At 39.0% G+C, this 26,269-nt stretch overlaps 1 protein-coding gene across 41 annotated transcripts in view; it reads right to left on the reverse strand.

The window, feature by feature from the left end:
- The window catches only part of Nrcam (neuronal cell adhesion molecule), a 326,757-nt gene that overhangs the window by 175,047 nt on the left and 125,441 nt on the right, over positions 1-26,269 (reverse strand). For 39 of the 41 annotated variants that reach the window (XM_076941918.1, XM_076941913.1, XM_076941908.1 and 36 more), the window contains exon 2: positions 22,750-22,806. The gene's annotated coding sequence lies outside the window, so the exon portion shown is untranslated. Of the gene's footprint in view, positions 1-22,728; positions 22,807-26,269 lie in introns of all 41 variants that reach the window. The other 2 variants (XM_076941909.1, XM_076941911.1) reach the window with 1 other exon arrangement.

The raw sequence follows: 26,269 nt of genomic DNA on the forward strand, positions 1-26,269 counted from the left end.
AGCTCAAATATGCTCTAAACAACATACACAAGGAGGCATTTTAAGTTTCACCAATCAGATGGTAGATACAGGATGACACTGTCAAGGGTGGACATACTCCACAGAGGTACAGACCCCAGATGCTACAAATATATCCTCCCCTGGATGAGTGCCTAAGTGTGTGTATTTACCTTTGCATCTTCCTGAATCCTTTGTGAGGCACAAGAACTAAAAGAAAGGCTCTTTTATTTTCAGACTATTATTGTGCTTTTTATAAGTGATTGTATCAAATGCCCTGCAGTCTATTTGATGTAGATAAACCATCTAGCACCTCAAATTCAGATTAACTAAGAATCCACATGGATGGCAATAAATACAGCAGACCCTCAACTCACCTCCGGCTGAAAGAAAAGAAGAAGGAGGTATTGGGAATGTTGCTTACAGAAATATGGAGATCTCCAAACTCATTTTCTAAGTGAGCGAAACAGAAACTTTGCACAGAACACCTGGTATCAAGAAGTTAACACTGCTTCTAAGTTAGCCTTTAGCTTTTGTAGAATATGACAAAGACATAGCTAGAAGAAAAAAATAAGAATGAGTTGAAGCCTTTTCTTGAAGATATATCAAGGTCCTTAAAGAGACAGAACCAAGTGAAAAGCTAAAAATGTGACTTCTTCCCTAGAAAAACAACAGATAAATAACGGGGAGGAAGGGGAGGAAGGGCTATCAAACAGAATTTCCTGTCTGAAGAAACCCAGGAAGCTGAACAAAAGTTTGTGCTTACATCAGAACTTATCTTTTTGTGTAGATGAGCAGGCAACAATGAAAGTTCTGTGATAAACTCAGCTAAAATGACCGAAAACAGTTTTAGACAGTGTGCTGGCTGGTTTTGTGTGTCAACTTGCCATAAGCTAGAATCATCAGAGAGAAAGGAGCCTCAGGTGAGGAAATACCTCCATGAGAGCCAGCTGGCCTCATCATTGGTCTACAATTTATTAGAAAAATAGTCTTTGATCCTACCACAATCAACTCAAACTTTTGGCCATAGGTACCAATATCAAACATCCCAGGTGATTTTCATGAGAAACTAGAAAATACACTGTGGATCTCCTCACCTTTTCCTAGAAGAAAGTCCACAAGCTGAAAGAGATTTTTTTTTTTTCTCCATGTTTGGCACAAGCCTGTGATATTACTAAACACAACATTGGTAGATTAAATGACAGAAAGCCATATATTAATCTCCTCAGATTTCAAAGGCCACATTTACTCTGAACGTGTCAAATATCAACATGTTAGCTGAAGCCAGTATACTTCACCTGTTAGAAAAATAATATTTGTGTAAAGAGGTCCCTATCTTTTTACCTCCCCATTTTACTGCATTAAACAAAGCAAAGGCCATGTCTTAAACTGAAGAATGACTCGAGACACGGAAGGGAGGGAAGGAAGGACGAGGGACATGTGCCATGATGGTGAGCTGTGAGGTCCCATCCACTTCCCAGTTACTGATTGACAGACTTCTCTATCCTAAACAAAAAATCCCGCTTCCGTCAACTGACCACTGTCTCTAAGTATACAAATATTCCAAACCAGTTTCATCAAACACTTAAGGAGAAATCGTTTTAATTTTTTCCATGTAAGACAGAGCATGGTCAATAGTACAGAACAAAGTAAGTGTTTCTATTCATGTGAATACAACTGTCCAAATGTTTGTGACAGATTTCATGTAGTTATGTTGTCCTGAACGTCTGCTCACGGAACTTAAACAAAGAAAAACTGAAGTCAAAACTTGAAAAAGCTCATCAAAGAAAATGAACTGTAATCACTTTATTGGGAGCTGAATTGCATCAACATTTGAATATCTATTATTTCTTTCTGCATTTCAGCATTGTGTACCATCATTATCTATTCTTTGGGGGTTTTGAAAAGGCTTTAGAATCTGCTGATTGTCACCAAGTCGCTACTAAAGCCACAAAGCTCTGCCGGGCTGCTGGACCATAGCAAATGCAAAAAGGCTGGCTAACTGCTGCAAATGGGCTTTCCATTGTCAGATAATGGCTCCTCCAAGCTGCAGTTACAGTGCTCACATCTGGACACTCTTGGAATACAAGCTGTATGTGAGCATGAATGAAACCACCTGGGACTGGTCACATTTCCAAGGATACCACAGTGAAACTGAGATTAAAAAAAAAAGAGTCCCGTCACTTTGCTGTTAGCAGATAAAGTATTAAGTCAAAAGAAGTAGTCTGTGCTTCTGCCAACCTCTTCATACATCGTCCCCTAGCCTAGTACTTCATTATCTTGTCCAAAACGAGTGTTTTGAACATGTCATGAAAATATTTTAATATTGCCTAAATTTACTTTGGGTATATCCTACTTAATTTCACTCCCTTCAGAGTAATTAAAATCTATTATCTCAACAGAAAATAGAATTAGTTTCATTATGTAATTTATTTTTCAATTAAAAATGCCCAGACAGGAAGCAAAATGTTCAGAAGTCATTATCTTGATTATACATAATTTGAAAATCAGAAACTATGATTGGCACAGTAACATAAAGAATGACAGGTCAATTCCAAATGGTGATTTTTTTTTTTCCCTACATGTCTTGATAATGAATTATGAGGAATGGCTAATGACCATAGCATCGCATGGCTTTCAGGTATATTTGTTTCATGTAAGTAAAGAAAATGATCAATGTTCTTTTTGACTTACCCTAAAATTAATATATTTTCATAAATTTTCTGGTGGTTGGGCATTGAAGAAAAGACACAAATCTGACTAGATTATGTTAAAGCTGCATCTAAAGATGATAATATCTGAAGGAAACATGTAATGTTACAAAGAGAAAATATGATAGGAAAGTGTTTGCCCTGAGCTGGAGGACTCATGCTTAGACGCCTTCAAGGACTCAGCAGTCAATGCTAAAGACTGAATGTGCCAGGTGGGAAAATAGAAATGCAGGCCCAATGGGAGACAGGAGTTGCTGCCTCTCTTCAGCTGACTGTGGTCAGGGGCATATTTACTTACGGAGCACAGATACACCACTTCCTTAAAACCGTAAATCCAAATATTTCCAGGAAACACGTTATTTTTATCATGACACCAACCAAGGAGTGCTTCAGATTCCAGTACTCTGGGGTTAGAAGAAGTGCATCAGGGCCAGATGCTGTCTAGACTTTGCACTGATGCTCTGTAGTCATGGGTCTCTCTGGGGCTGTTTCTAGAAAGTAACATATTCAAATCTATATCAACACCAGACATCTTTCCTGGTCATTTGATATACTAAGTACTTTTGTGAAGAAACTGCATAGAGATTATAATTCTCAGTAAGTCAGAGTATTAAAATAAAAGTAAAGCCAGAAAAGACACTCACAAGATACTGATGTAGACTATCTACATGGGACTGACCATGAACACAAGGGATGACTTATTCACTGAAGTTTGTTGGAGATATGCTTGCTACACAGAACTGGAGATACAGCCCCATAATAGTACAATTTCTTAATGTATGTAAGTCCCCTTGGATAAATATCAGCATGTGAAAAATAAGCAAAGGAATAAATCAATTTTATTATGGTATGGAGAGTTAGTTAATATGCTAAGGAGATCCAGACAGAAGTTTTGATTTGGGAGAGAGCACTTTCTAATGGTCAGGCATACTGTCTGTGGTCAGCCTAACCTTCACTCAAAGCCAAGCTCACTAAGCAAATTCCAACCTAATACAAAGTACTTAAGGTTATACCTTAACTTCCTCACTGGTACAAGTGGGGATCCCAGCATCTAATCACAAGGTGACTATGAAGGTTAACTGAGTTAACCTAAAGTGCTTAAAACACTGGCCAAGGCCGAGAGTGCTCACAAAGGATCCCCCTTTGTTACTGACTATAAAACAGCCCAAGTGCTAAGTCTACCGCATCTGCTACACCAGATGAATCAGCATTTTTCTCTTGAAATATATAAAAGAGATCAAATGCAATCTTTATGTGATAAAGACCCAAATCAATGGTCTGCTGCAAACAGCTACCCTAATAATTTACAAAGGAGGACTCAACACGCCACGATTCCTAGAAGTCTAACAAGAGGTCATCCAGGAAATGCAGGTCAATGTAGTGGAACAGGGGCCATGCAAAACCAAACAGAGAATGAACCCTCATCCTCAGTTTAGACCCCCTTGTGATTAATTAGCAACCTTACAGCATCCACCCACCAGCTGTATCCTTGCTCGCTGCCTGACCCCCAACTGAGGACTACAACAGTCTAAGGCAAACTGTGCTTCTAATTGTTCAGTGGGCAACTGGGGCTTGGCTAAGCAAGGCTCTCTCACTCTCCGCCTCTCTGATTAACTAGATGGCTTTATAAATCCTCTTAATAAGTTCATTTGTGTAACCCGGGGCTGGCTGCCCTTCCTTCCTGCTGCTAAGAGAGCTGAGCTGCTAATCTTTGGATGTGACCCATCAAAAGAGAATTGGGTTTAAAAAAAAAAAGCCAACATATAAATCTGCTAAATTGACAGATAGTGCTGGACTCACGTCTCTAATTTAGCAATGTGGTCCTGGAGTCACAGAAGTGTAAGGCAAGCAAGTAACTGATGTAACTGGTTTACTAAAAAGTAAAATTTTTATGATTGTCACATAAGTAGTGAGTTGGATAATTTCCCTCGGGCCAGTGCAGAGTAAGTCACACAATCTTTATCCCTCTCTATGAATGGTTTACATACACTTTATCTCATTTACTTAACTGACTATGAGGCAGTGTTGGTTATTCTCATTATAAGGAAGACAGTTATTTTATAAAATCACAAGATCACTGAGAGTCAGGCCCAGGAACTTGCCTGATTTGAAATCTAATGTTCTCTCTATGGTAACTAGTGAGCCCACTTCTCATGCTGTCTTTTGGCTGCACATCTGCCTCTCTGTACTTTGGACTAATACCAGGACAGGAACTCTGCAATCAAAATGTCCCGTGTTCCTGTTCCAGTCAGTTATCTATTCACTGGGTTCTGCTCTTTGGATGTCGTCTGAGATATCTTCACACAGCTGTGAAAAATACCCCAAATCACCAACGTAAGAGTTTGATTCTGGTTTATGGTTTCAGAGGTTTTTGTCTACGGTCACGTGGATTCACAGTTTGGGACCCTAAGACGAGGCAGGTCATTGTGTCAGGGAGCACACAGGGATGGAGAGAGCTTCTTACCTCATAGCAGCGAGGAAGGAACGAAAGAGACAAGGAGGGGCTTCACTCTAATATCACCTTCAAGTACATGCCTAAATAATCTGTTCACCCGCTAGGCCTTGCTTATCAAGAGTTCTATCACCTCTTAGTAACTTCACAGGCTAGAGGCCAAACTCTTAGTATACCTCTGGGGTACATTTAGGACCCAGTCAGAAACAGTAAGGGGAAATGGTAAAGCAAGACTCTTGGCTTGGCACTTAAAATGAAGCAAATTGGTGGTAGTTGCTATAGGAACTGTCTGGTGGCTGTGATTCTGGATTTCAGCAGCCCAGTAAGGGTGGGTGCTTTTTCTCTTGGTGGGTCTGGAATAAAATGTAAATCTTTCTAACCCACTTGTAATAGCCGCTACAAGCTATGGGGCTCCAGCTCAGCCTGGTGATGTTTGCTGCTTCCCACCCAGGGATTACCTCTTCTCTCTTGTTCCTCCAACACTCCTTCTTACTCTCTTGTAGTGCCAGCCTTGCTAATGTATGCTCTTATTTGAAATGCATAATGCGACCCCTGGTTTTCTGCTGCATTTTCCCTTATACACATATGCCAATCGGTAACAATCCACTAGAAAAGGGATGAAAAAAAAAATTGTAATCCATGTGACTCAAGAATAAATAGAAATAATAAAGGCCTGAATAGTCATGCAATGGACAGTTCATCCCAACTCCTACTGGCCTGGTTTGAGAACAACTTATACTTGAGATTGTTTTCAGTAAGCCTGTAGTTAAATCTGTTCTCTGCCATTCTGGAGGTAGCACTTGTCTCCTGAACCACTTTCCTTTTCTTGGGTATGATTGGTTCATACTTCCTGCCCCACAGTCATCTCTGGTGACAACTTGTCTGCCTCATTCTTGTGCAGTTTCCTGTTCATTAACTCCTGGCTCATTATACCATTTGCCTAACGTTCACATTTGCATACCCATGCATAAAAAGCATTTTGTCTATAGCAAAGGGGGCACAATTACGACATATATAATTTGGAACAGAAGCTTCTAATTACAACAGGGGTTAACAGTGGGAGAAAAAGTGATTAAATAATTGCTATACTGTCAATGGTTTTTTTTCAGCTGTAATTAAATGTACAGATTTCACCTTTCTTTATTAAAACTGAAAGACTCTATATCATATAGGACTAGTTTTGTTACGTTTTTTTTTTCCTTCCTGTGTAACCCAAGTGAGCCTCTAACTCACACTTCCCCACTCCCACGCCCCTCCAAACTGGGATTGCAGGATTGTGCCACTATGCACATCATGGAAACTATCATGGCTTTGGCTAACTTCTTAATATTATTTTACATGCCAAATTTTGTGTTTTATAAAAAACAAAGGAAGCTGGGGATATGTCTGTTAGAGGTGTGGTATGGTGACATGGAAAGGGGTGCCTCTGCGGGCCCACACTAAGGTATCACTTCCCCATGAGGTACCAGCCATTCGATGGGTATAGTATAGGATAGAGTTTATTTAGGGCATGGGAAGGGAGTAGAGACAGAGAGAGACAGAGAGATAGCAAGAGACAGAGAGATAGAGAGAGACAGAGAAGGAGGAGTAAGAGGAAGGGAAGGAGGAGGAGAAGGAAGAGGAGGAGAGGCCAGTCATGAACAAGTGAAGAGAGGGAGAAGGGGAATGGGAAGAGAAGGAACAAAGAGGAAAGAGGGGAAGAGAGCTAGAGAGGAAGAGAGTGAGGAGAGGGTAAGCAACCCCTTTTATACTGAGTCAGGCATACTTGGCTGTTGCCAAATAACTGTGGGGCGGAGCCTAGAAGGAATGCAAACACCAACCAATATCATATTTTTATCCAAGAGGAGCTTTAGGCAAAATATCACATTTCTTTGAGGACAAAATACATGTCTGTACCCATCGAGAGCCTTGATGGTATCATAAGACAAGCGCCCAAGCAGTCCTTATAAACTAATGACTAGCCTTTAGACGGACAAAGCCCATGTTTGTCACTGGGACACTTCCCCAGTTTCTTGTTAATGAGTCAATGACATACTTCAAAGATTTGGGAACAGTTTCTGTTCTTTTTGAAGAGCATTTGTTCTCTGAAAGACAAATGCTAGATTTGTTCATTTCCTTCAAAAACTAAAAGGAACATTTCCTTAGATGGTTTTCCAACTCCACCTCTGCATTTCAACAATAGAAAGCCATAAAACCTTCCCCCTGCTGGCAGAACTTGGGAGTGAGCTAGCTGAATTCCAAACTAAGTTGTTTTCAGACCTGCAAAGTAAGGATGTTAACATAAAACTGCGATGAATTTATTTAGCTAGCAATATTACCTGATGAAGGGCTGAAACTTTCAAGTCTCCTAAGTCATCATATACTTATTCATTCTCCATTGGGCAAGCTAAGCTTGTACTACAGGCAGTAAGTAGTCTTGGTGTTGGGACACACTAATGAAAAAGGAGATTAAAGTTCTTACCCTCATAAACTTTAAATGCTAGTTCAGGCAAACCAGATATAAAAAATAAACATTGAATTATATAATTTGTTAGATGGCACTCTGAAGAAAAGATTAAAATCAAAGTGGGACGCTATGCCTCAAGGTGTGTGAATACATGTATAATACACCTGATTGACCAGGATCAGGAAACAACCCACCAGGAAGTGGTGATTGAGGAAAGGCTGTGAGCTCTAGGGACATATGCAGGAAACATGTCCCAAAGAATGAAAACCACAGCAAAGGAGTCCCAATGTGTTAGGCCTTAGATAAAGAAGGACATCAGAGTGGACAGTGTACCTAAAAGACAGAAAGGGAGTCGGGGCAGGGGAGTAATAACTAAGGTCAGGGCACAGGCCTTGGCTTTGAACAAGGAAAGGGAAAAAGTAAACATCAAAAATGAAATGCTAGGTAGGAGAAAAGGGCACTTACTCACTTTAATCATTGCTCCTAAGTCATGGCTGAAAGGATTACAATTTAAATAGGTGGGGGACTTGTGAACGAATGTGTGATACTGTAAAGTGCTCCTGGAACAGAAGTCTCTCCCCCTCACCCCCCCCCAAACATTCTCATGAACTTCTATTCATTGAATATGGCAATAGGATTTTATTTCCTATCAGATCTCAATGCCAGATTCATATGCTAAAACACACTGACTCAGTATGGGTAGAGAGCGAGAAGAACGGAAGGAAGTCACAGCTACAGCAGACAACAGTTGATTTTTCGACTATTTAGATTTAAGACCTGATTTAAGACTGTTGCAAGATGAGCCACCCCAATGGATTGAGTACCACCCCAAAGTCAACACAATAAGAAGGGCACAATGGATGTGAAGTTACTAAGAAGGGTCACCAAGGACACAGTGATACTTGCTGAACGCAGTCTGGACTAGATACTAAAAGGAGGAAATGAGAAGCAATGTCAGCTAAGGGTAGATATTAAAATATCTGTTGTTGTTTTTGCTGTTGTTGAGCTGAATAGAAAAACTGCGTTGCTGAAGATAGGACGGGCATGATTGAAGCCTAGTTGAGAAGTAAGCTCAGAGAGATCTCACAAACGTTTGGAAAGGTCAGAATCTTCAGCAATTATTTATAGTATTTAGTTTAATTTAGGGTTATTTTTACATATTCGTTTTTAGCACATATATGTGGTGGATTTTCATGTATTTATCATGTATTTTGCAACATTTCTAAAATTTCTAATCCTAGGATATTCTTTGTGACTATAGGTTTCTAGGGTTCTTTCTTATGCTGTTGTAATATTTGTTTCACTCTCCAATAGTTGTTGTTGTTGTAGTTGTTGTTTTAATCAAGCAGTTAATTTCTCAAGAAACAATGACTAGCAGCTGCCTTTAAAATCTGAAGGGGCTAGAAAGATGGATCAGAAATTAAGGGCAATTGCTACTTAATCATGAGGACTGGAGTTCAGTTCCCAGTACCCAAGAAACTAATGAGACATTACACCGGTGTGTATTTAATCACTCACATACATACACATAAACAGATGATAAATCCTCAAAATAAACTGAAACTCTGAGTGATAGAACATGACGTGGGTTTCAGGAAAGAGGGGCAGGCGGCATGATGAAGGAGCAAGGTCAAGAGGTTTTGCCAGATTCCAAGGCATACACCTGTAGTACCATTAACTGAAGATGCTAAGGCAGGAGGTGACCCAACCCTATCTCAACACACAACAAACCTAGCAAGCTTTCTGTTACTATAGAAAAAAAAAAAAAACATAGCCTGTGAGCAAACCACACCAACACTAAACTCCAATATCATTTTTTGAGACAGAATTAACTGCAAAAATACAAGAATGCCCAATACCACTGCTACCCACTATATAAGTAGGGAACACTCCTAAGCACATAACATTGTTTGGCTTAGAATTTATTTCTTCTTTCTGTAGTACCCATTTATTCTTCATGATGCCCTTGAGCATAAGATGGATACTCAGAAACACGGGTGTGGTGGAACCATTTTGACTGCCTTTGGATTCATTATTCAGTATGAAAGGACAGGAGGGTAATAGCTTTGACTTTTAGAGGAGACATTATTTGTCATGTACCTACGACACATTGACCAGTACTCCTGAGGCCAAACGCTGCTCTTAAGAACTAATTAAACATCTCGGTGGATTCATTTCTTGCGCAAGCATATGTGTGATGAAGCAGATGTACTCTGGAACTTGGACTGTGGCAAGTTCTGATTCTCTGCTTTACTGTTTACAAACTCTGTGTACATGGCAATATGCATAATCTTTTCAGGTGTAAAATGAAGTAAATAAATATTAGGCCACTTTAAGAATAACATGAGATAAAATATACAGTGTACTTACAATGTATACTACACAATAAGCCTTAAAAAACAGTGGGTATTATTGCTGCAATATTAAAGTCAATTTTAAAAAATCCCTGGGAATATGTAATTCCACTACAAACATATCATTACCTACACACAAATTTAAATCTTCCCCAAACTTCCGTTAACATAGTTTAGGGAATAGACTAAAAGTAAAAGGAGAGAAGAGGTATATTAAAAACAACCACTTAAGGAATAGTTTTATTTCTAACTGCTATTGTAACACTACGTTAATTTCCCCTTATTAAATATTAAAGAAGAGCCATCACCACCGGGAAGATATTAAAATATATTATATGAAATTAAACTAATTTGTCTTTATGGAATATAGTGCTAGAAGATCCCAGATGGTAGATGGTATTTTTATAATAAACACCTATTTTCTTAAAAGGGTCAATATATCACATATATGTCAACAAAACAGAAAATAAGGCCAATGTATCCTGGATGGATTGAGGCCTCTAAAGAAAACACTCTCCTTCATGAGGTGTTAAAGGGAGACACTGAAATGCTTAAGTCTATGGAACACACCTGAAAAGAATGGTAAACACAGAGTTTTGTGGTTCACAGTAGTCAGGAAGAGATATAAGCATAACAAAGAAACTGAAAATTTATATCACATCCAGCTTTATAATCTAGAACTTCTCCATTTCCCCTAATTTTCTTGAATTGCAATTAGAGTGCTGACTTAGAAGCCTTAGATGCTTTCTGTGTCAAGACAGTTCAGGTTTGGAAAAAAATAATTTTAAGCTCATATTTTCAAACAAAATATAATCAACTCAACAAAAACCTGTGGTTGTTTTGTTTTGTTTTGTTTTGTTTTTATTTCTTGAAAAAGAAACTTGATTTTATATTTTTTCTAAGAAAATTTTCTTATTGGACTATATAGAGTTAAACATTATTGAAGTTTTGGCTTCTTATTAAATTCTTTAAAGAACAAAAAGGAAACTGTGCACGATCCTCTATATTCTATAAAGAGAGGCAAAACATTCAACTACATTGAAGTATATAAAACACACAGAAGAAGACAGTGTGGTTTGGCTGAAAGCTGACATAGACTGCAGTGAGTGTATTGTGTAATCTTAGGAACTGGACAATGGTCACTGGTGCTGGTAAGGTGGCTCAGCAGGTCACAGCCAAATCCCTGACGCTTGCATTTCCTGAAACCCATGTAAAGGAGAGAATGAGCTCCACAAATGTCCTCTCACTTCCATCCTTGTGCCCAATACTGGCACCCACCTACCCAAAGCACATCACACACAGAGAGAATGACAGTCCTTAAAAGATTTAAAATGAAGTCTTATATACATTAGCAAACACTTCCCACTCTGTTTATCAAGCAGCTGGCTAATGACAAATTATAAGAGCAATTAATTACAGATGTCAAAGTTCCCTATGTTAGATGTAGAACAATGCCAAATAACATGTGGAAAACAAATGACAAAGTGGTTTCCTCCAACAGAAGGCATTCACAGAAGCTAAATAAAGTATTAACGAAATTCACCAGAAGTTAGGTTTTTTCCCAGGCAGCTCACTCCTACGACTTTTAGGACAGGATAAACCAAGGAAAACTTGACACTGGGGCCATGCAAAGTGATCAGTGTCAGGTGCATGTGAGTGGAATGATCTGAATGAAAACAGGCAGGGTGGAGCAGACTGTGCACCGGATAAATAAAAGGAACCTCAAGTCGGATTGGGTGTTCATGTCACTTTTTTTTCTTATTCCTTGTAAATAAAACTAGAAGGGAAATCAAAGAATTTTCCCTTTGGGGGAAAAATATGACTATTTTTCACTTGAGTGGATAAATAGAAAATAGATGGACAATAGCATAAGTGTGATTATAAAATCCTAAAGAGTCCAAAATGAAAAATTGATGAATACAATATATTATTTTGGCACTTAAATTTATGATCAGGTGTATTAGTTATGCCGGAGACTTAACTATATGAAATCCCCTCTGCCCTCGCTGTGATGCTCAAGGGTAGTGATTTTGAGACTTGTGATTCATCTGCATGCATGCCCTGGGGTTCAACTGCCTTTCATCTTAATAAATCTGAAAGAATTAATAAGATGGAAATGTTTCACAGAAATACTACTTCAATAATTCGACACGTGTCTGACTAAGCACCCTGTCCAAACAGAGCACAAAAGAGGAGGAGAATGAGTGTGGCTCCTTCTGGTCTGTTTGACTCCACCTTCTCTGGTTCTAAAGAGATATTGTCTCATTCTTGCTTCAAGAAATGTCCCGCGTGACGGTGGGAATACTGTGCTCTAGTTCCCACTATTCTTGATTTTGGTAAATACATTTTTTTATTCATATGACTCTACATAAAAAAAATCATTTGGTCTGAGATATTTCCATCTCAGTCATTTCATTACTAACCATTTTTAAACGTCATTTTCTCATTTCTACAACCAGCTCTTCTCTTGGAGATAATTAATGACACCAATGCTCTTCTTATGGGGTCCCTGAAAAACCACTCTTAAAAACACATACCAGTTTTGGGGACATGTATTCCATGTATTCCAGAAGGCAGAGATGTCTCCACTAGCATGACCTTATCCCTATATTTACTCCTAGATTTAGTTATGTATTATCTGTGAGTGGCATTGATGGTTGTCTGCTCTTTCTATTTTTTTCTCTAAACTACATTTGGAACCATTTTTTCTTACTTCAAATCTAGTTTAAAAGCCTGGAAAGTTCCGGCAACTCGGATATCACCATCCTTTGAACTCTCGGAGCAGTTTAGCTTCTACTACACTATTCCAATGCTATTCTATGACTACACACTTACGTATGTGAGCAGTAGAATTCATATGTAACTAAGTAATGCAAGTAGCCGAAGGGCAAGTGCCATATCTGTCTGTTTGTATTGCCAATGGCTCTCCTTGTTTTCTCTACAGTATATAAGAAGCAATCAATAATGTCTATCAATAAAAATGGTCGTAGGATACGCATTAGATATAGGGTCCATATGTGAGAGTTTAATTTTTATTGGAGAAGTGCACATGACTTCATAATGAATTTTGATTTTTCTCTTAACAAAATTATGAATGGGTTGACCTAACAATGTGCAATGGTTGTTCATCTCATCCAGTGGTTATTGAATAAGCTAATTTGTAAGGAAAATCATTTGACTCTCAGCTGAGGGACACCTCCTTTGTAAAAAAGCCTGGGTTTGGTTATTTGCTGTTCCTGGTGAGGGTTTGCATATGTCCTATGTATTAAATTTCTTCACAGATGAAAGCAAGGCATTGCAGTAATTAAAACAACTGGATATAATTAACAAGAACATTATAATGTAGTGATTTGAAATCTACTCTCTCACTGAGCTGGGGTATTGATCCAAAGAAGAAAAAACAATTGAGCATCCAAAGCTTCTCAGAAAAGTAAAAATGGCTGTCAATTTATTACAAAGCTGTTCTTTGTGACCATTAACCATCAAGAGCAAATGAGAAAATTCTGTGAGGAGATTGGAGGGAAGTTTTGCACAGAAGTCTTGCATACACAGCAACTAGCTATTTAAGTTCTATTGCTATTTACAAAGCATGAACTAGGTGCTCAGAGTGGCTCAAAGGGCTAAAAACGCATTTACATTTTCCACTCCATGGCAAAATTCTCCTATCTTCCAGAGCATGTAGTAGTTGAACAATTTACTATTTTGCATACCAAATCAACTTGAAGCAGGCTTTGTATCAATGCATAGTTGTAGCTGTATTCTCTTAAAAGAAGGAAATGAACTATTACATAATAAAGAAATGTTTTACAAAACACTTGGAACTTAGTTATATTTTCCAGGTCATTGCAAGCATTTAAATGTGATAGTTTTGTCTAGTTATGTTTGTCAATTTTCTTCTCTTTTTTATGCCCCAGGGAACAAAGCTGTTTAGGAAAGTACATTTGCTCTTAGCTACATCTTCTCTGTGCTTTTTGACTAAATAAATAAATAAAAATAGAAATTTCCTGAAACCTTTTCCTTGTGCTTCCTTAGGTTGGAAAGTCCTGTGCTTTTTATTCTTTTTTTGCATGACATTTTCTGTGGCTTTCCCCTCCCTAAGCCAATAGCTCTTTCAACAAGCTTTTTATTCAGTACTGTCACAGAAACATGGATTAATCACGTTCACTGTCTCCCTTTGACTAAACCCATCAATTCCTGTGGAATTTACGAAAACCAAGAAGATGCCTGCCTAATTGCTATATGAACTCCCAATATATAGTTGCATCAGTATATTTTCTTTTAAGCATTTCATCCAGTAAAGGTTTTTTGAAAACTCCTGGCCACTTTTACCAGATGTCATCCATGTTAAGTGTATGATAGAAGCATATATATATTTTGCACCTTGAATTCCAAAGACAGGCTCATGCAAGTGTCATAGTTAGGGTTTCCTTTGCTGACTTGAAACAACATGGCCAAAGGCAAGCTGGGGAGGAAAGAGTTAATTTGGCTCAAACTTTCACATCTTAGTCCATCACTGAAGGAATTCTGGACACGTGCTCAAACATGGCAGGAACCTGGAATTACAAGCTAATGCAGAGGCCATGGAGGGTGCTGCTTACAGGTTTGCTCAGCCTGTTTCTTAGAGATCCCAGGACCACCAGCCTAGGGGTGGAACCGCCCAAGATTGGCTGAGCCTCCTCACACCAATCAGAAATTTAGAAAATGGGCCTCTAGGCTTGATCACAGCCTTATCTTATTAGGGCATTTTTTTTTTCACTTGAGGCTCCCTCCTCTCAGATGACACTAGCTTGTGTCAAGTTGATATAAAAATTAGCCAGCAGGGCAAGAAAACACCACAGGAAAAAGTCAACACCTTATGTTCCTTCCCATGTCCCAAAGAATTCCTGTGAGACAGAGAATGGACATAATGCAATATTTTAAAACAGTGAATCTTAAATGCATGTCATTCAAATAACACAAGTTGTACATATTCTATGAACATCCAAAGTAGACCGTTAGATGGGTTTGCGCAGATATCTATAGATAAAATAGTCTCCTCTTGGCCTTCGGAATACCAAACTGCAACATTAATTAATTAACATTAATGCCCAGACCTAAATGTGGTACCTATTGACAACTGTCACTTCTCTATATTGGATTCACACAGTAACATTCCACACAAACTCACTCTTGTTCAGTGTGGATTTCTTTGTTTTGTTTTATGCCCTGTAAAAGCAGTCTTTCTGAGTAGCATGGATGACTTCCTCTGTTAAAATACCATACAGTTGGAGACTATTACCCCTGGGGAACTGGGCCATTTCTTCCATGCCCTGTTCTTCTGTTACCCATTTTTAAACAAGGTACCTTGATTCTTTTAGCGCCTTTGCTAAATAATGAGAAAATATTCAAGGTAGCAATAACATTCTTATTATCCTAAGGAATAAGACATGAGGCCAAGCAAACTAAAGTATGATTTATCTTTTAACAAGCAACTAGCAGGGCAGAACCATATCCAGATGTGTATTTTTGGAAACAGTATGAGACGATATGTTTTAGTGAGGACTCAGTATACAGCAAAAGAATTCTCAACCCTATGGGAATAACTTAGAACTGGAATTGCCCGGGACCCTGACTGGGCGCATGAATCCCTGCCCATGGAAGAGTGAGTTTCCAATGGAGACACAGGCTTGCTACACATCTTTCTTATCATTCCAGTGCAAGTCTCTCCCTATGACTATTCCTAACATCTTTCTCTCTATAAAACGTTTGAAAAGAACAAAAATGAAATACAGGGCAGGAGTATCCAGAGGGCAGTGAATGCCACTGAGAGTTGGATGACCTTCTCCCTGTGGATACTAAAGTTTATAGATTTCCTGCTACTAGATTAGAGTAAAACTGTTCAAAAATGTATTTTACTATTATGAAGGTTGAGTTTATGAGGGGGCTGGTGTGATATCAACACACAGAAGACCCATGTGCAAATGAACCCGCAGGAACGAGGCAGCAGCCGGTGAGGAGGAGGCACATTGGACACACCTCAGCTGCAGTGGCAGTTTACTGAGGCATCCTAGAAGCACATTAATCAACACATTCAAGGAATGCATTAATCAACATGGCTATGAAGGCTGGCATTTCCTTTTGTTTAACTGCAGCATGCTAAATACCACAGAGCATCAATCTGAATGTGAATTTCCACCCTGCTGCAGAAAACAAAACCCTTCTCAACATTGGCTCTATGTACCATATCCTACTCCTCTCTCTGAATAGAAAGCATTCTCTCCCGTGTTTCTAGGAGTTTATAGACTTGCTTGCCACAACAGTCGACCAGAAACAAAGAATCTTTACATAACGGCTAAGTTAGACAAAAGCTGTAGAACTGTCTTCTGCAGATATGAAAACTTGAATCCGTCTAAGGGATGTTTTCTTCTTTGCCTTACAAAATGAATGCTGTCACGAAAGGCAACATTAAAAAAAAAGAAAGAAACAGGCAAAGGAAAACATAATGAATAGGAGGGGGAAGCATCTATTTGTGTATGCAGTCAGTTGTGACAGCAACATACTGTATTACCAGCAGGGGCCTAGGCCTGGTCTCCTGTTCCACACTGGGCTTCATTTTCCTCCTGGGTAGTTCCCTAGATAACCCTCTTGTCAGGATTCAACACCCTCCAAAAGCAGCCAGGGATGAAATATCCAGATGCTGGAAGAGAGGGACATGATAACACCCTCCCAGCACCTAGGCATCCATGCCTCTGCCTCAAATACACAGAGACCTGAACACAGGAGGCTTGAAGCTTCCCTGCCAGGTGTCCCATAGCTCACAATTATTAAAGTTCACTAAAAGATGCTTTGTGGTGCATGAATAAGGGGTACTATTTATTATTGTAATTTGAAATAAGGCTTCTTGTATAGGCTAATTTATTTTAATAGAGCTTACATTTGCTGAGAATGGGGGCCACATCTGGGTGGCTTCCCTCAATATGGTATACTTTCGTGGTCATGAAAATGTCTGGCAGGTCACTAAAGTATCCTGCAAAAAATACTGAAGAAACCTTCTCTCATCACCAGCTCTAATTCTGGTGACCCTAGAAAGCACTTAAAAGTTGTAAGACAGAAGTGCAGCAGGAGAAACAAATCTGATCAGTTGGTGTCTGCCATGAGTTCATTGCAAAGGTCACTGAATCAGCCATGCTGTGCTCAAATGCTAAGCTACTGGCCATCTCTCATACTGAAGTGTGTCACATAATCATCTCCCTCCAGTTTCAAACTGGATATTTCTCTCTATGAGACTACAGTAGGAGGAGAAAGATGGATGCATGCAAGCAGATTCCTGACTGGATACTAACAGTGATTATTATTGCTACAAAGCTGTAACTCCATCTTTCTCTTCTAGTCACCATTGCATCAGCACGGGCCCAGCTCCCTCCCAAGACAAATGCTGATGTCTTTCTTGAGACACCTTCCAAATGGAATTTCCCAGCTTTCAGAAATGATTACAAGATTGATCAGCCAGAGGTAATGGAAGAGGGGTAGGGCCAGCTGTCCAGAGGAAAAAACAGTGTGTCCCAGACGAATCATGAAAACAGAAGGCATGGGGGAAAGGGGATGCAATTAATAAAGGTGTCTCAATTACCGATGCCACTCCAGAAATAAGTCTCAAAAATGTATTAGAATTCAGCCTCCCTATAGCCTTGTCAGGCATGGGTGGGAGAGGAGATCCTTGGTCCCATGAAGGCTGAACACCGAGTGAAGGCTCCACCCTTGTGGAGGCAGGAGGGGGGGATAAAATAGGGGGTTCCTGGGTGGTGGGGGGAATAAGGTGAGGGGATAAAATCTGAAATATAAACATAACAGCCAATAAAAAATATGAAAAAAAAAAAAGAATTCAGCCTCCCTACAGAAACACTGTGCATGAAATTTAATATAATTCTATATAACTTCAAGACACATCGTTCTTAGACTTCACACAGAAATGAACAGAGGGATTGATAGGGAGGGAGACTTAAGAGCGGGATGGATGGTCGAGCAGGGCTGGGAGGAGTTTGGGGAACAGATAGCTAACACTAAGGAGAGCCACGTGGAAATTACCATTTTGTAAGATTCCTAAAAATAATCTCATATAAAATGTTCAATTGGATGGAGCTAGGAAGATGGCTCAGTGGCTGAGTGCACTTGTTCTCAAAGAGGACCTGGGTCCAGTCCCAGAACTCACAACCACCATTAACACCAATTCCAGTTTCAAGGATCTGACAAACTATTCTGACCTCCATGGTCACCAGACATGCATGTGGTATACACACACACACACACACACACACACACAAAGTGTGTGTTCACAGGGAGAAGGTCTCCCGGTCATCCAACTCTCGGTGGCATTCACTGCCCTCTGGATACTCCTGCCCTGCGTTTCATTTTTGTTCTTTTCAAACGTTTTATAGAGAGAAAGATGTTGGGAATAGTCATAGGGAGAGACTTGCACTGGAATGATAAGAAGGATGTGTAGGAAGCCTGTGTCTCCATTGGAAACTCACTCTTCCATGGGCAGGGATTCATGCGCCCAGTCAGGGTCCCGGGCAATTCCAGTTCTGAGTTATTCCCATAGGGTTGAGAATTCTTTTGCTGTATACTGAGTCCTCATTAAACTATATAAACCCACATATAAGTGTGTGTGTGTGTGTGTGTGTGTGTGTGTGTGTGTGTGTTTAGGAAAAAACAGCCATACACATAAAATAAACAGTCCGTTTTTTAAAAGTTTAATTGGAATTCCCTGACACAGGTGATAATATTTCTCCTAGAAACCATAGGCTGTCATCAAGAAAGCCCAGTGCCAGGTGTGAGAGAGCACTCCTCTAGCCGTTGGTCAGCATCATCCCTGAGAGCCTCCGAAACAACATAAACTGTTGGCATTTGCTCTTGATTGCCCACCAGAACTTAACAGTTGACCCTATTGCAGAAGACAGCACACCCTTTGGTCACAGAACATGAAAAATCAGTGAAACTGATCAAGCACCTTCCTCCCCTATGGCTAGCTTTCATGGTATTGAAAGGTGCTGGGTAAGCTTATAGGGAGAAAAATCATCATTTTTACCAGCTTTAAACTCTATGAAGTAAAGTACACCTGGTGCAGCAACATATGGTCACTGGTACAACAGTAGTGCAAATCTTATAGGAGTGACCAATAACTTTCTGATGATATGTAAGGGCTACCTCACAGGAGGAAATGCATGCCTGGACCTGTAAGTCACGTAACAAGATGATGATGATGATGATGATGATGATGATGATGGAGGAGAGCTGAACCAAGAGGTGAACCTATTACTATACTGAACACACAGTAACAAACTACCCTTTAAACTTATATCTCTATATCTTCAGAGTTTCTCAGACTGTACCACGAGAATTTTCCCAGTGTAGTGAACAGTAGTTAACTCAGAAACTTTAAACTTGTCCAAAGGGCAGAAAATACGTGTCAGTGAAATGATTATATATTCTCCTTCCCCCCACAACTTGAGAGACCAATACAGAAGATGAGAAAGATTATAAAAGCCAGAGGTCAAGGAAGACCAGAGCAAAATCGTGTCTTCTGAACATGAAAGGACTATTGCACTTATGAACTCAATAGAAGTTGCTGTTGCCTGCCACAGGATCAAGCCAGTCAACTCAACATGAACTGAGGGATGGCTTCATGAGCACCATCCTGGCTGAGATGCTATTGATGGGTCACGGGGGTTCTAAAGGTGGGAGACTCAGTTTTCTTTAAAGGTATAGCATCTGATAGGTTAACTATGCTCCAGTGATTGACCCAAGAGTATATGGACAGCACAAATAAGACTGTGGGCTATTCTTTTAAAAGACGACACAGGAGGAAGTGACAAAGTGAAGATTAATCTGAGAGGGATTAAGGGGAGGAGTGAGGGTGACTGTGATCAAAATACATTGTAAAACTCCTCAAATAAATAATACAAATACTATATGTATATGAATATGAATATACAATATGTATTCATTTACTGAAAAATGGGCAGGAAAAGCTGGGCAATCCTCAGGATGGAAGAACAGAATACTCCTCTTGCAATCATTGGGCTTCCAAGGAATGCTGCCTCTATGGAGAGTAGCTCATCAGAGATGTTCACTGTGAGCACCACAGAGGAAAACCTCATGTGCAATGCTGTCACATAGTTAGTTGATATCTGGATCTTGCCCTCTCAGTACATCTGGGTAAAGAGAGAATTAGTAACCACAAGGAAAGGGTGTTGTCGTTTTCTCTGTGACTAAATATCAAGTAAACTCAACTGACATAAAATAATAAAGATACTTAGACCCCATCCTGGTTTTTGTAAATTCCAGGATTCTCAAAATAATTGGTTTATTTATGAGTTTTTCCATCTCTAGTTTTGGAGGACACATATTTTTCCCCCCTGTGGACAACTTGTGCTTCCTGACTTTGATTGGTATCGAATAACATGGGATAAATTTTTTAATTTTAGAAAGATCCCTTCATTGTTGGATAGTATTTAACTTATGGTCTTATTCAGGTTTTCCATTAAAATAGTTGTTTCCATTTATAAATCAACTGAAGTATAAAATGAGATCTTCCTTTTAGTTGATTACCCATTGAGAATATGAGTATAATTCTCCTATGATCAACAAACAACCAAGTTTTACAAGTCCAAGAAAAGAAACAGCTTTCAAGTCATCAACAATCAAACAATTCCAATCACCTGTTAGACTGCTAGAGTTTTCCTTTTTCATATCCTGCCAAGTGTGAAAACGGTCTTTAAGATGCATGGACTCTCCTTCCCATGCAGTAATATAGCCTTGGTGGAAACTAGTTTAAAGGTGTGATTTCGTGAAGGCCTTGCTCTACACATTAGCAGATTAAAGAAATTCCATCATTTGTGTCTTGCTTTCAAATAAGAAAAGAATGTAGACTCTCCATGAAGAACACTTACACATTACGGTAAATATTAAATCTGTTTATATTCAACATGGGATATGAAGAGACAGGAAAGATCTGGGGAAAATGTTGGCTTCCTAAACAGTCCACAGATCTGGCATCTCACATCTTTCAGACACCACAACACATTAACAATTGTGGGACTCTCAACTGAAAACTAAGCTGCTGTATGGCCCGCCCTCCTCACCCCCAACAACTTTCTTAGTCTAATGTCAGAGGCAATGGCTGAATAGCCTGGGGACATTCTGAACACAAGCATGCTTTAGAATTTCGGGAAGTTTCAGCCTGTCTTTGTGAAGCAAGGGACAAAAATTGGGAAGATTCTCTGTGTTCGTTTTTTGGCCAGATGAGTCCATTCACAAAGACAAAAATGAGATATTTCATCAGCTCTAGCAGCCTGCCAAGTGAAAGTTCTCATTAGTCACTTAAAAGGCTAGCCAAACAGATCAGCAAGTATGTATTGAGGAAGGTGAAATTCAGCCTTTTCGCTTCCTTCTCTAGAAGACAAGAGATTCTTAAAACCAACTATCTTTGTAGACAGCAAGAAAAGGCATCGCATCCTGCCACGAGAATCCCCTTAGAGCTACACCACAATATCCTAGTAAATGGGAGAGCACTCAGGTTGTGTGAAATCACTGCATCCTTTAAGTACAACCTCAAGTGGCCCTCAGGATCGCTGGACGTACCTTGCCTTCTGGTATAATCCTCATTCACGAGGAAACTGCAACCTGAAACTAAGCACTTGCCTTTGCTTCCTCTCTGTGTCTCATAGCAAACACACCACAGACTGTTTACAGAAGGCTTGACATTATTACAGGCAATATTAATTCCTATGCCACTGATTTTGGGGGTCTCTGATGGTATTTTAAAATATCCCAAGAATCCATCACATGAAATCAGTTTCCAGACAACACAAAGATAACAAATTCAGCTGGAGGCACGAATCATTTCCTCTTAATTAGAAAATGACATCTCCATAGATCAATCCTTCTTAAGAACAATGGGCAAAACACGCTGGAAGGATTTTGCTGCCTCACAATCTTGCATGCAATCTTCTTAATTAAACTCCATGAGAATTCATTTGTTTAACGAAACCTATGAAGTACAGAAGCAGACATCTGAACAATGGGGGCCTTATAATTCTTTAAGAGAGCTCTTGTTGGTTGAGATCTAGTTCTCTGAACTATGTTCCTGATTTCCTCTGAAGATATTTTTCACCAAGTGAAATAGACTACAATACGTGGCCTTTCAGAAGGCCACACTAGCCCAGCAGGGTCTGTTCTGGAGTTGATAATCCTACGTGACATAAATAGAGTGGGATGTGCAATGCAAAGAGTGGGAAACACGGGGTAGAAAAGGACTTGCCAGACAGAAGACATGCTTCCTAGTAACATTTAAACTCTCAGGACTGACCTTTTCAGTATTTTGAGATACAAGAAAAACAGGATGCCACATTTTTAGGTTTTCAGTATATAATCACATCCAACTAAAATAATTTTCTTATTAATAGCACCCTATAATTTTTAACCGTCAATTACTTCAGGAATTCATTTTTATGATTAGTGCTAGTTTCTATGCTTAAAGAGTAACGTTTGAATAAAACACAAACATTACTTCCATACAATGACTAGAGAGCAAGGCTGGTTTCTTCTTTGTGTATTTGATCAACCCTCTTTGACAAGTGAGATGATAAATGTCTCTGCATTTGTATTCCCCCTTCCTGTCTTTTATCATGCTCTCTGAAGAAAAGTATCAGACCTGATGTTAATGTTCACATACTTTATGGTATAATTCCCTTTACAATCTTAAATATTGTGAAAAAATGCACATCCTACCTTTGAAGTAGGTCTTCTTACCTGAAGAAGTGGTATTTCTTTTTAATTCCTTAAGCCAAAGGTTGTCTTAGCATTGCTCTGTGGATAAAAAAAAAGTGGGGGGAAATGTTAAGAAGACATCAGTTGCTATCAATCACAGTAGATTGCCAATAAGTTAACAGAGTCCCTGATGGGACACACAATTGCAGAGAGAGCCCTGCGAGGAAGACACATTATGAATACAAATATGATTTGCCAAAACATCTCTCTGTTGGTTTCTATCAAAAGTGACACCAGAGAGGTGACTAGGGTGACTATACATCACATTAATGGATTCTAACCTGAAGAGTCAGTCTGAATCCAGTTTGGAGATAGAGGATTGTTTGGACAGACAGACAGAAATATAGACAGCCAGCAGACATATAAACAGTCAGAGAGGGTGGGTAAAATACTTTCTGGGTGTTAGCTTTTTATTGGTAGCTAGTTTTTCTATTTAGGAACATAGGAATTCTTTATCCTGTATTTGTAGGTCCTACCTCTCAGTGAGGATCATCAAGAGCTGAGGAAAACAGTTAAAACTTGAGGAGAAAAGTCACACCTGTACTAATGCAAAAGCACAGTCACAGGCAGCCCCTGACCCTCGGCTCCACAACTCCTCTCCTCTGCAAATATTTCCTAAGCAAATATTCCAGAGAAGACTTAGTGAGGAAAGGACGTCCTGGATGAGAAACAGTGCGATCACACTGAGCACATCACATTTCAACCTTCAGACAAGCAATTCAGTGCCACCCAAGGCTTCCTAAGGGAGCATTTGTGTCTTTTTGGACTTGGTATTTTTGAAAACAGAACTCTCACTATCAACCATTGAAAACATCTTTCAGAGAAGAGAAACAAGTATCAATTCAGCCACCCTGGGCTGCAGTCAAATGTTAAGACACCATGAGTCGCAAAATTACTCCAGAAATAAAGTAAAAAGGGCTTGTAGTGAGTTCAACTGCTTCAATCTATGCATTGGTATGAAATTTTATGTCTTAAATTTTTAAAAAATCCTCACCTCAATCACATGTCAAGCTATCTTGATTTTCTTTGCATTTGATGCACTACTATCTTATCAGGGCAAGCCCTTAGTGTTCTGAAAGTCAGTGTTTCTTGGAATTAAACACAGTTTGAAAGAAATAAACATTTTTCCTTAACATATGATAACTACATAAAAAAGAAAAAAACTTCTAAAAGTATATTGGAGAGAGACTATAAAAAATTTGAAGCTATGTCTTCAGTAAAAGCTCAATAAATACACCTGAGCATTATATATGCAATAAATATATAGCATTGCCTATATATCTAGTATAAGGTAAATAAAAGAATAAGGCATAAGTAAGACATTCCTACAAGAAATTTCAATTAACATGCTGATAGGGCCACAACTGGAAATATTAGAAGCCTCTACAAAATATAGTATTATAGAATATTGTGATTCTTCAGACAAAGGCATGTTTCATTCTACAAGATGACTTTCCACTGGAAGACCACTGACTAAGTCTTAAAGATGAATAAGAAGAGCATTCTGTGTAGAAAGACCATTGGGTTCAAAGTAAATAGCAAGGACAAAGTATGGAGATTCTACCAAGAGAGCAGTGAAACCCCAGGGATAATGGAGAGGATCGTGAGATGGTACCTCAGACACCTATGGGCTGTAGCTAAAAACTAGGTAGTTAAGCAATGAAAGATATGTCAATGAAATTAAGGGTTTCTTTTTTGTTTTGTTGTTGTTGTTTTCTTTGTCTTTTTGAAATGTGCTACTCAACAGCCAATGAGATGATACTCTGGCCCAGACTCTTTCACTCTATATAGCAACAAGTTGCACATCAATTCAGTGCAGGCCTGTAATTCCAGTATTTGGAAGGTTGAGGTAGGAGTTGTCAGAGAGTTGCAAAACCAAGACAGGATTAGAGGCATTCAAGGGAAAAGGGTAAACTAAGTCAAAAGCTTTAGGAAGGCTTCATATGTACCTGTTCTGTGGTTGCCAAGAAGAAGGATACAGCCTTGAGTGGGAGTTCCCCATGGCACTGACACATCCAGGCACTTACACTTAGAACACAGCTAGAGTTCAAAGCCGCTGATGTTCCCCACGCCACCTCTGTGGACTAGAATTGAGTCTCCGTGGTTCCTATCACAAAGTCTTCTGTGGCTTTCCTAACATGTGGTCTTTGCACACAACATTTCATAAATGTTTAAAAAGGCTGCACAATAATAAGCTAGAAAAGAAAATGGCTTGGATAGAGATTTTAGGTGAGATAAGAAAGGAATAAGATAGCTTGATAGCACATCAATTGTTGTTTAAATATAATTTAGGCAAGGCAAGATGCTCTGACAAGAGCACATATTCAATCTTGCATAGGTGTGGTTCTAAGATAGTATAGAAAACTGATTTCATCCTCCTATGTGTGTATTACCAACAAACCATATCTCAAGCTTCCTATGGCAATTTCAAACTCCAAGCAAGGACCACAAAAATAGTGCACATTAATTGTACTATCATGCCAATGATTATGCCAAACATTCCTAGGAAGTGAATTTTTGTTACATTCATCACTCTTGAGGTGACAACTGCACCCATGGCTTGCATCACTTGGAAACACATTTAGGTCAGCACAATATGGTAATTCATCATTGCTATGGACCGTTTTTACCAACAACCAAGAAACAACTTAATTTAACTTTATGAAATGCAATCAACTTATCGTATTAAATAAAACTAATCCTAAGTCAAAAGGTCAAGAAAAAATTTGATGCAATTTACAGGTAGCCTTCAAAGAAGATGAATGACATCTAGGTGAAAACCAAATACAAAGGCCATTGTACCCATAATAAACCAGTTACAATAAAAGAGAGTCAATGGTATTTAGCAAAATTGCAATACTTTAGAAAAATTAATATTTGTCATAGCCACTTTGCCCGAAAGTAAACTGTTATTGATGGACATATTTTTATATTTACAGCATTTTTTGTTTTTTTTTATGAGAATTCATGGCATTCAATATAATTAAAATCTATTATTGTATATACTATTCAGCAAGAATTATCTGCAATTATGGACACTCCTGATCTCATCTGTTTCTGCTTTGTGCTGAAATTATGAAGACATTATAGGTCACTTAGAGGTTGAGTTCTACAAATTGGCATCTTTATTTACATTTGACCCCTCACACCAATTTTAATTTTCAGAGCTTTATTCATTTTTTGTGTGGGCATTTTACCTGAATGGATATGCACCAATTATGTGGCTTGTGCCTGTTGAAGTCAGAAGAGGGAATCGGATCCCTGGGAACTAGAGTTATGGATGGTTCTGAACCATAATGTTGGTACTGGAAATCAAACCCATGTCATCTGTAAGAACAGCGAGTGGTCTAAACCACTGAGACATCTCTCCAGATCCCATTTTTTTTCTTTTGTGCATACAAAATGATAGTAACTTACAATTTTTAAAATGTCTTTGGCTTTGCCAAAAGTTCAGTGCGTAATCTTAGGTTAATCCCTACAAGTTTTAAATTTTCCTGCTTTA

This window comes from Arvicanthis niloticus, chromosome 11, assembly GCF_011762505.2.
Source record: "Arvicanthis niloticus isolate mArvNil1 chromosome 11, mArvNil1.pat.X, whole genome shotgun sequence".
Taxonomy (NCBI): Eukaryota; Metazoa; Chordata; class Mammalia; order Rodentia; family Muridae; genus Arvicanthis; species Arvicanthis niloticus.